This window comes from Cyprinus carpio, chromosome A5 (assembly GCF_018340385.1).
Source record: "Cyprinus carpio isolate SPL01 chromosome A5, ASM1834038v1, whole genome shotgun sequence".
Lineage (NCBI taxonomy): Eukaryota > Metazoa > Chordata > Actinopteri > Cypriniformes > Cyprinidae > Cyprinus > Cyprinus carpio.
Genome location: NC_056576.1, coordinates 12885522 through 12897183, shown reverse-complemented (window position 1 = coordinate 12897183; position 11662 = coordinate 12885522). Strand labels below are relative to the sequence as shown.

Sequence of the window (11662 nt, the reverse complement as noted above, 5' to 3'; positions counted from 1 at the left end):
AACAGCAGAAAAAGATACTGAGCACAACTTTCCATTATCATACTGTCAAAAGGCCTCCTGAAATTAAGGGCTGGAAACATTTAAAGAAGACAGCATAAAGTAACAGAGACATTTGTGTATAGTGAAATTGATTTTGATCGAGGTGTCAGTGGTTTAGATGAACAGATGTTTTATGTACACATTTATTGAATAGGAAACAGTTTTGTAGTGCATTAACTTAAGACATTATGAAATATCTCATTAATTTAAAGAACCAATTAATTTAAAAAAATAGACATTTCAATTCAAAAATTAAAATAAAATCTTAAAGTACAAATTAGTAGATTAAACATGAGAATTAAATGATTGGAGTACAATAATTACATCTTGCAAAGAAGTATTTTTGTTCAATGCTTCAAGTACCATTGAAAGTAACAATTTATTTTTAATTTTACATATTATATGCAATGCTTGGTATCTGGTGTCTTTATTTTCTATTAGAGAAAACCAAGTTTTCAAGTTCAGTGTCTCTTAATAACTTGGACTTTGCCGATCTTTTCAATCTCACCTTCACCATATCAATATAGTCTGTTTGAACTGATACTTTTGGAGTCAAAAGTGCTCCAAAGAGTTTTTAAAGCATGAAGTCCTGCAGATCTATTCTATTTTCCAAAGAAGAGGAACTGTAGTCTAGACGTATTAGCGTTCAGAACTGTTTTTTGCGCAGGTCTCTTTGCTTGGCCCTCTTGCAAACTGGTTGCTGTCATTTTTAACCACATTCCTTTGACAACCTTAGAACATTTTCACAAAATGGGTTTTCAATAGTAGTTTAAATCCCATTCTCAGTCTCTGTAAGAGCTGTTAATAATTTTTCAGCTGTCTTTAGCACCAGTCAAATCTCTGTCCCACCATTCTGAAAAAGATTTGATTGGGTACTCGCAGGTAACGGCAAAGCTTCTGGAAAGCCTCGCTGCTAAGTGGTGCATGTGGTCTTCCTTTAGACTCATCCGGCACTTGTCGTGTCCCGCAGACAGCAAACAATAAAAAGCCCTTAGTGACGTTAAAGTAGAAATTATCTGGCTTTATCCGAGGTGGAAGTTCCAAAAACTTCTCCGCCTTCTGTAGCTCAGGGAATGGATTTTGAATCAGTGCCTCTCCATCCACAATGTGCATCTGCTCTCTTGGAAAAAGCTCCAACCACCTGGCAAGGTGCTGGTAGTAGAAGCTCCTCTGAAGGGCTTTGTATTTGGGGTTGATGTGTTCTTGTGATAGTAGCAGCTCTTCGAGTGGCTGATATGGCTTGTTTTGCTGAATTCGGTTGTGGAGAACTTGTGTGTAGTCTGATACAAGTCTCTCTGCAGGGTCACGAATGATCAGCAGCAGTTTCACAGCTGGATTCGTGGCCCATATCCTCTTTGGGGCCAGTGGTGCTGTGAGTAGCCAGGGGGTCTTTTCCACCGTCAGCTGCCCAGGGAGAGTGATGGGCATCTGGGCACGATACCAGTCCAGACCCTTCTGAAAATTTTCATCCAGGTTGAAGTAGTGGATCTCGTTCTTGGCTACTTCCACATCTGGGATGGAGGTTGAGCATCTCCAGCAGGGCCCTGGTGCCTCCTTTGCGCACCCCGATGATTATGGCTCCTGGCAGACGTTGCAAAGCTGAGGCATTGGATGTTCCAGAAGGGTTCGCTGAAGTCACTGAGGTCAGAGAGGCTCGGATTTCATGCAGACAACAAGCAGCTGTGCCTGCAGCACACAGCAGTAGGATCAAAGCCAGGAAGAGTGTCCAAAACATGGCGTCGGTCCCGTCAGGTCAAGGGTGGCACACAAACGAACACACACAGCTGGAGATCTGGCTGATTTTGCTGAAGTAAATTTCTAAAAAAAAAAAAAAAAGGGCACAGGAAATGAATTATTTTTAATAGAAAATAAATAGTAAGATCCGCAGGAAAATATTAATTATTCATAGCATTAATCATGCATTAAATTTTTTTTTTATCAAATGTATCAAAAAAAATGTATAAAATTCAAACATTCATTGTCAGGCAAATTTAAGTTACTAAAATGACAAATAGATGTAAAACATATGTTAAATCAACAACAGAAGCAGGGCAGGAGTGATTTCCACGGTGTGATTTAATTAACAGAATTATTAAAACACAGAGAGAAGAAAAACATTAAACATTCATGAACAATAGTGTCTCAGAAATCTCATGGGTAAATTTACTCATCCCAGTCTTACTGCCTCACTGCTGTCCTCTAGTGCTCACTATTGAAGCAATCCTCGATAATCCCTCATGAGCGTGAGTCATTCCAATTAAACTACATGAGCCACACTTTGAAATTAATAGACCAGTTCTTCATAACAAGAATAAGATTTACTGGTAACCCTTTATAATAAAGTCCCATTAGTTGATGTTAGTTAATGCATTAATATATTGCCCATTGTTACAGTATTTATTAATCTTCATTAACATTAGTTAATAAAAGCTCATGCTATCTCTCAATGTTATCTCAAATCCATAAAAAATATTAACAAATACACCTTTTGATTTTAATAATGTATTAGAACAATGTGAAAATTAACATCCAGATGAATAAATGCTTTATAAGTATCATTGTTAGTTCAACTATTGCAGTTAATATTAACATTAACAAATGGAACCATATTGTAAACTGATTTATTTATAGAGTATCTTTCATAGTAGTTTAATTACTTTACGAGTGGGTGATAAAATACATGATTAAGAAAAATGTAAGAATATAAAAGTAAGATAGAAAGGTGAATGATTTGAGAATTATCCTCATGATCTAATAAGAAATAGTTGTATTTAAGTTTAGAAGTATATAATTGCAGAGCGCACCACCCTTGCTGTTTTTTGAACTTTGCGTGTTTTTTCACTGTATTTTAGTGAATGCAACTCTCAGATCACATGCAACAAAGACGTTTTTTTTCCCCTCAGATTGAAAACAAAGATATGCAGTGTTTTTGTCCTCATAGCCATGAAAACGGATGCAATGGTTACATATTTGTCTTTTTAGTGCAGGTTTAACAGAAATATAATAGTTATAATCTTCTAATAAACTCTTAAACATTCTCTTAGAATAAAAAATAGAAAATAACTCACATCCAATCTGCTCTTTCCAAGCAATGAAAGCGAAAGCTGACCACGGCTGTCATACATGATATTTCATGTCTTCCTCACACAAAGTTATAAAAAGGCTTGAAAATACTTGGAATATGGTGTGCAAATCATATAGACTATTTTATGATCCTTTTATATTGCTTTATATTGCTTTTGGAGTTTGACGACCTCTGGTCCACTTTCATTATATGGAAGTTATGAAAGGCAGACTCCTTTTGCGTTCAGTGGAGAAAATCATGCATTCTTGAATTGACATTAGGATCAGAATATAATCACAGAATCTTCATCTTTGAAAGAAAGTGAAAATAACTAAACTAAAGGATATGAGAACGGATGTAAGTAGCTGATCAGGACAGTTGGCCACATCATTTCTGACCTCTATACTACTTTAAAATGATTCATCTTCCATGTTTAGTCACCTCACAGTTGTGATGTTATTGTACCCTGCTGCTGCCGGAGTCACGGGTTATTAATTTGCTCCTTATCTAGTTTTGTGGAGTCAGCCCTTGTAAACGAGCTGTGGTATTGCTCTGTACGTTGTATAATTACACAGTTGGGAGTAAGTGTGGAGCCCTGTGGTCTTGCCACTCCTGCTCCAGCATCAGCGTCATCATTACTGCTAAGCCTCATCAACTCTGCCATTACGGGTCTGAGTGTCTGTCTATGTCTCCCACTTTATTCCCTCATATCACAGCTTTAATCCTCAGAATGTGCTGCTCCTGTTCCTCGGGTTATGTTGTCTGTTAGTGGTGACATTTAATCAAATAACATAAGAAAAGAATACATTTACCAGGAGATTTTCAGTCTTTTCTGTCTTTTATAGTGCTGTTTTTCTGGATTGCGCTGTATGCTTGAACAGTGAGCCGTAGGATATTGTGATTATGAAAAACAGAACAGAAAGCTGTGTGTGTGTGTTTGTCTGTTTTGAGTCTGTGTGATATGTGATATTAGTTTTTGTTCTTGGTGACCTTTTTTTCAAATAAAAGATTTCTCAGTTTTTAAAGAAGTCTCTTATGCTCACCAAGGCTGCATTTATTTGATCAACAGTATAGTAAGAATAGTATATATTATTACAATTTAAACTTTTTTCTATTTGAATTTATTTAAAAATTAAATTTAATCCTGTGATTGAAAGCTGAATTTTCAGCGGCCGTTACTGCAGTCTTCAGTGTCACATGATCCTTAAGAAATCAGTTTAATATGCTTATCTGATGCTTAAGGAACATTTTTCATAATTCTCAATGTTGAAAACAGTTTGTGGAAACCTTGATACATTTTTTTTTCAAGATGAATGAATTTTCTGATGAATGAAAAGTTCAAAAGAACAGCATTTACAGTATTTTAAAATAGAAATCTTTAGTAACATTTGAGATGTCGTTACTGTCACTTTTGACAAATTTCATGCATCCTTTGCTGAATAAAGGGGATTAATTTTTTTTCTCCTCCAAAAATGCTTGACCCCAAACTTTTGAATGGTCATGTAAATATACAAACTACATTGAAAGAAAAATTAGCTAGATTTACAAGTGTTAATCCTGTTAAATAAAGACATAAATACATCATCATCTCCATCTCGTGAGAATACATTGAATGAGTCTGTAAGAAAATGTATGATTTGTATGTTAAACTTCATTGTGAAGGTCTATCCCTAAACTGAAACCATCAGGGAAGGCTTGAGCAGTACAAAACTATACAAATGAGATCATACAAATTCATATGAATTTGCAACCAGCTCATGAAATCTTAAAATACTTGCAAATTGTTGTGAGACTATGTTGGCGAATCACTCCTGATAGACACATGAATCAGTCTTATAACGATCTATAGTGTGTGTTTTCCATCTTTATCAGGGATTCACAGACCTACTGATTAAGTAGGACTTCCAGTTTTGTTCATGTCTCAAGCAAACAAAGCTAGTCTCTCCCTTTTCTCACACACACACACAAATTCTGTAGCTGGAAAAAACAAAACAAAAACGCACCTCCACTGTCAAATACCCCTCTCACTGTGTGGCAGTATAATAACCTCTTTCCTGAATGCCATGTGCACACCAAAAGAAAACCCAGCGACACACATACAGTGACACAAACTTCTGCTGATTTCTTACACATTTTTGCATTTAGTCTCCTCAGCCTTAGTGTATAAGCGCGCAGTAATCCTGCACAAGACCAGCAGACTCATTCGTGAACACAACCACAAGACAACTGCAGTACCGCACACACATACACACACAAACACACACACGCCAGACACGTATAAAAAATACATGCATACACTACAAGAGTCTTGGCCTCTTTTAAAAAACAAAAAACAAAAAGAGGTACAGACTGGCGGTGTGTGTATGAGATCAAAGGACTTCCAGTCACATATTAGCATTTTATCTCAGTTCCCGATCCGACTGGATTGTTCAGCGCTCCGTGGCACTGGCACCTAGCAAAACTAATGCATTTAGTCCACTTTCTTTGGTGTATCTTATAAAGATAAAAAAAATAACATGCATTGTTTTTCAGAAGTGATTTTTTAGTATCTATGCCCATCAAAGGTTTTTTTCTACAGTGAGCACTTTGAATGATTGAAGCATGTAGAGGATGAAAATAACTCGGACCCCAATTTTTTTTAAATGTTGTCTTACCATACTCCTGTAGCTCTACTGTATACTGTATATTAGTTAATATAACATAAACTGAAATGACCTGATTGCCAATTTTGAGATTCTAAATAACTGTAGAGTGTATGTTCAGTGTTATTAAATATAATATTTCGCTTCAATTGTTTTTTTCCTTTTACGCCGCCTCCTTACTGTAAAAAAATATCCTGTCAAATTACAGAAAATTTACAGAATTTGGCCATTTTGTTTAAAAAGTGTTTCAGGTGTTTAGGATGGCATATTAATGTTCTAATAACTTTGAACGGAATATATCATTAAGTGCTGTTTCATTAAGTAATATATTAATCTTCTTAAACTACCAGAAATTTGCATTTTACCTGATAATGATAATAAAGGTGGTGCAATAGAAGGATAATAGTTGTACAGTATATAAAGTCATACACACAAAGACAAAACACCATCAGGGTTAACACACATGACACTAAATAATGCAAAAAAAATAAAAATAAACAGAAAATCATAAATAATAGAAAATGTGACATGAAACGCCAAATGTACATTACTACTAATGCAGGAGCTTATGGGAATGTCCTTTTACTATTTTTCAACCATAAAACTTTACAGTATTTTACAGTAAAATTAAAATATAGTGTAATGTTAAACCATTTACATTTTTTCACAGTTTTTGTATATGGTATTGTTTATGGTGGTTTGATGTTTTTGTCACGTTTGGCAGATGTCGTTCTTTGTGTACCGCTGTCTTTAAAGAAGCACTTTTGAATTTCTTTTCTTTTGAACCTGGGAATTAATTAGTTTACAAAAAATCAGATGTATCATTTTTTAGCAGTATTGTTTTTTTTTTGGTACTCATTTGGTAAAAACACAAACATTTCAAACATGTGAGTGAAACATGTGGCTGTGTATTGTAAAAATGAAAATATTGTGTGTTTGAGGTGATTCTGCAGCTCATTTGTCTCTCACACACATATACCCATGCAAAGATTCACCAGACTTACTACAGGGAAAAGCCAAACTACTTTCAAGATTTCCTCCTCTTCCTCTTAGCGAATGCAAATGGAGAATGAATGAGAGGATTAAACAGTGTCTGAGAGGATGTAATTGTCTCTGTCGCTCGACTGAAAGAAACAGAGAAAAATGTGCAGAAAGTGTTCCCTTTGGATGCTTCCTGAAAGATCGCATTCAATCCTGTCCAATAGACACTGACCTTCAGTAAATCTGCTCAGTTTTTAGCACAAGGACGCCCCGCTAAGCCTCAAATTAGTCTCCTCTTCATGAACCTCCCTGCACCCCACCAGTCTCTCACTCTTCCTCACTTCCATCTCCCTCCATCCCTCCCTCTTCTCCCTCGTTCTCGCTCTCATTTGCACTTGAAGATCTGGGTCAATCGAATCACATACTCTACAGCCCCCTCTGGTCTGCATGTTCCTCGCATTGATAATGAGGAGGGTGTGTGGTGGTGGGGGGGTGTCTGGTACCAGCAGAGAGGAGGGGGAAGTACGAGGGGGGCTTCACTCTAATTAAAGAGGTTGTTGGCATGGAGAACACGGCAACATAATTGGCATGAAAATGTGTCTGCGTCTTGTCAGGTTTAGCAGCTACTTTGTGACTAGCACTCTTCTTGTACAGTATGTGATATGGAAATTTAGCATGTAGATCTTCAGTTTTTACAGTCCTAAAGTCCTGTGAATTGCCATTTTTACTATGGGTTTTTTCAGGAATTTCTAATAATTTAAGAATAACGGTTTTCGATTGAGTACAGTAATTTCTGTAGTTTACATTACTCGAAGAGACAATGTAAAATACATGTACTACATGTGCACTGTAGTTTCTTCAAAATAATTTTGACAGCTGTGGTTGCAGAATAAAACACATTTACACGAACAAACGGTACATTTTACAGTATAGAACTGTAATTTACAAACAAGTAATGTAAACCATTTCAACATTCAACAACGCCTACTGCTACTTAAATCCGTTTTATACATTTGGTATATTTTGAAGTATAGAATTGTGATTTTGGTAAAAGTGAATGTAATATGAAGAATTAAAGTGCAATCACAAGTGCTTTTTCACAGGCTGAAGTATATATTAATATAAAAAAAAGGCCATTCACGCAACACAAAACACCATCATGGTAACACACAACACTAAATAATGCAATAAACATTCATTTAAACAATAGAAAAATTTAGCATAATTTACATAACTGATAACAAAAAATATTAAATAACATGATTATTTAAACAAAATACTTTCAAATGTCATGCAAGGAATTCTGGGAATATCAGTTTTAGAGTTTTTGACTAAATTGTATGTTTATTCGTTAATTTTTAGTTCTAAAAACTTTACAATTAAAAGCATTTTTACTGTAAAAATTAACATTAAATTTTCTGCTTAGATCTTTTACATTTTTCCCTTATATAAAGTATAGGAACTTGTTAACCTATTAACAATTTTTTCTGTAGCAATATATATATATATATATATATATATAATATATTGCTACAAAAAAAATTGTTAATAAATATAAATATATATATATATTCTACAGTTAAAATTACGCGATTTTTTTACAGTCTGAGTTTTGAAGTAGTTATGTGCTTTAAAAATGCAAGTTGATAGAGAACGCTACAGTATATAAGGTTTACTACTAACACTAGGATCGTGAATTTACAACTACCATTCAAAAGATTTTTTTTAAGAAAAAATTATGCATTAAATTTGCAGCTAAGGCAATAACATTGTTTACAATTTTTAATTTCGAATAAATGCTGTTGCTTTAAACTTTCTATTCCAGGGGTGGCCAGCGTTGGTTCCCGAGAGCCATAGTCCTGATGTAATGCAGGTTTTGTGTTTTGTTTTTTTGTTCATTGTTTTTATGTCTCTTATGTTTGAAATTTTCATGTGCTTCCCTGTATCCTCTTTTGCTGCCTGTTTATGTGTCATGTTTTTCATTGGTTTAGTCTAGTCATGTGGTTTCTAGTTCTGTAACGGTGGTGGTAAGGGCTAGGTCAGGCGAGGATCTAAATGCAGCAAAATTTTATTAACCAAAAAACATAGACAAAGATACTCCAGCCAGTAAACAGGGAAGAAAAATCCAGACAGGAACCAGGAATGAAAGCAGAGCAATACAATGACTCACAGGAACGTGGATCTAGAACAAACCCAAAAACCAACATTATACCTGCATTTTTGTTCCAACCCTAATCAAACACACAAGCTAATCAAAGTCTAAGAGATACTAGAAAGCAACAGGCAGGTGAGTTTTTATCAAGGTTGGAGCAAAACTCAGTTTAAGACTGTGGCTCTCCAGGACCGACGTTGGCCACACCTGGTTCTATTGTATGACAAATGTCCACAGTTTCCACAAATTATTAAGCAATGTACCACAAATTATAAAGGCAGAAACAACTGTTTCAACATTGATAAATGCATAAGAACGGTCATTCATATTAGAATGATTTCTGATGGATCGTGTGACACGGAAGTCTATTGGCTGGTGAAAATTTAACTTTGCAATCACATGATAAATTGCATTTTAAAATACATTGAAAATGGAAAACAGTTATTCACAATATTACTGTTTTTTTAACTAGTTTTGATCACATAAATGCAGCCTTGGTGAGCATGAGACACTTGCATAAACATTAAAAAAATCTGGCCAACTCCAAATTTTTTTCACAAAATTGTTGTAGAGCCTAAGCATATTAAATCCACCCAAAAATGCCAATTCTTATATCCAGTGGAAATTATCTGTGGAATAATTTCTAGGTTTAACAATATTATCACATGAAAAGCCCTGAAGAGAGTTAGCAGTTCTTTGTGAAATCATTTCGTGGTATAACATTATTGAAGAGACACGACCTTGCACCGGAGTTACGCCGAATATACATTTTTGAAACTGTTTGTGTTTTTAAAACTTTCTAAAAATAATCTGGCTACTACAAGTAAGTACTACACACAGCCTGGGAGATGTTTATTAGTTTTTGATGGATCTTAGTTAGTATGCGAGTGAACTTGTTAGCAACTTTCATCCAAAAGCACAACCTCACAAAAGCATGCTATTCCAGTAGGCCATAAGCTTTTGGGGGGTTAGCAAATACTAGCATCAGCATATTATGAGAGCTGCACAGAAATCATGCAGCCAGTTAATGGTATTTTGCTATTTTCTCTCTCCTTTACTCTCTCTGCAGTGTGGATTTTGATATTTCAACAACTGTTGACTGAATTATGGTATTATCATTAATGCACATTTAAAAATAATATTAACTAAAATCGTTGCTGTGAGCCAACAGCCTTTCATTTTTCAAACTGTAATTTTCCAATTCGGTATGACAAGCAAATCATTCAGTGATTAGCCAATCTGGACTGTGCCACAGGGGCAAGAGATTTGGGTAGTAGTTCATGTCAGTTGACCATTGTGTGCCTTTCACTACAAGGGAAAGAATCTAATCTATTTCCTCTCTCTGTGTGGTGTGGGCAATATCAATATTACAGATTTTGGAGGGAAGGGGTAAAACTTGAGAGTCAGTGGTCACATCTATAATCTGTCTCTCTGTAAGGGTGGGTGGACAGATGGAGGTTTGACTGTCTGGTTAATACAACTACCAATTGAAGTAGTTCATGTCAGTTTGACCTGATGCCTTGGACTGACAGCTACTGTGGTGCAGGGTCACGGCATTTGTGCATGAGGGTAAACATTGATAGTCCCAGAAATGACAACATCTTTAGTATGACTTTCTGTTGTATAGTGGAAAGCTTACTTGCAAATCAGCATGATGAATGAAAGAAAATGGTTATGGATGAAATGATGAATGAATGAAATCAGCAACATAACAACATGCTTCTGTGCTAGTAGGCTATACAACTAATGCTGATCAAAAGGTGTTTTTTTTTTTTAAGTTTGTGAAAGAAGTCTCTTATTTTTCACTACTACAGTCTTTTGTTTAGTCACATGATGTTTACACAAACTATGTTTCTTGTCTTAATCATGTTGAAAAAGTTTTTGCTGCTTAATATTTTAGTGAAACTGTGAGACAGTTTTTGTAGCTTTTTTAAATCATTTATTTAAAATAGAAATCTTACTTTCTTCTGTGAAACACAAAAAAGTCCCAACCTGTTCCATACATGAAACAATTTTCCATAAATGAAAATTCCTGTGATCCCCCATTTTTACTCACCCTCATGTTGTTCCCAAACCCTGCATGACTTTCTTTCTTCTTCAGACACACCAAAGAAGAATTTCAAAGGAAAGTTATGCGAACACATACAATTTTAGGAACCATATTAATTTCTGTTGTAAGGATTGTTTAGGACTACTTTTATTGCGTTTCTTTTCTTTTCTTTTTTTTTTGTCACCCAGATCACCTGCGATTTTGTGCTAAATTTCGGGTGTTTTCCTGGGGGGGGGGGTCAGTTCCATGTGGGGAAAAAAAATGTTTGAGGGTGAGTAATTAAACAGAATGTTTGGATGAAACTAGCCATTTCAGAATTACAGTGAATTCTTTTAAGGGAGGTAGAACAGTTGTTACAGTAGGTATGAAAATGTATTAGCCGGCTAACATCATGTTTGCTCTGAGGTGTATCTACAGTCCACAACTAGGGGTGATTCTCACACTCTTGTTAGTTTTTAATCTACTTGTCTGGCAAATCCCCAAATGGAGAGATAGATAGGGAGTGTTTCTACAAACAAACCAGCAAGAGGTGAGAATGAACTTGCGCCAGAAAGCGTTTTTCCAGATTTGTCTTTGCATTGTCAATTAATCCCTGGAAAGGAAAAGTAGTTTAGAGGCCAGATGAATGGAACTGTCAGTCTCAGAGCAGGTGGTTGTGTGTCTGCATGCGAGCTTGCCGTCTTTCAGCTGCGCTAAAATCTCAGAAGTAACATCTTTTGGTTCTGCTTTTTGTC

General features: G+C 35.5%; 1 pseudogene; it reads right to left on the bottom strand.

The window, feature by feature from the left end:
• Nucleotides 1-404: 404 nt before the first annotated feature.
• Nucleotides 405-1851, bottom strand: LOC109102983 (annotated as a pseudogene).
• Nucleotides 1852-11662: the final 9811 nt, after the last annotated feature.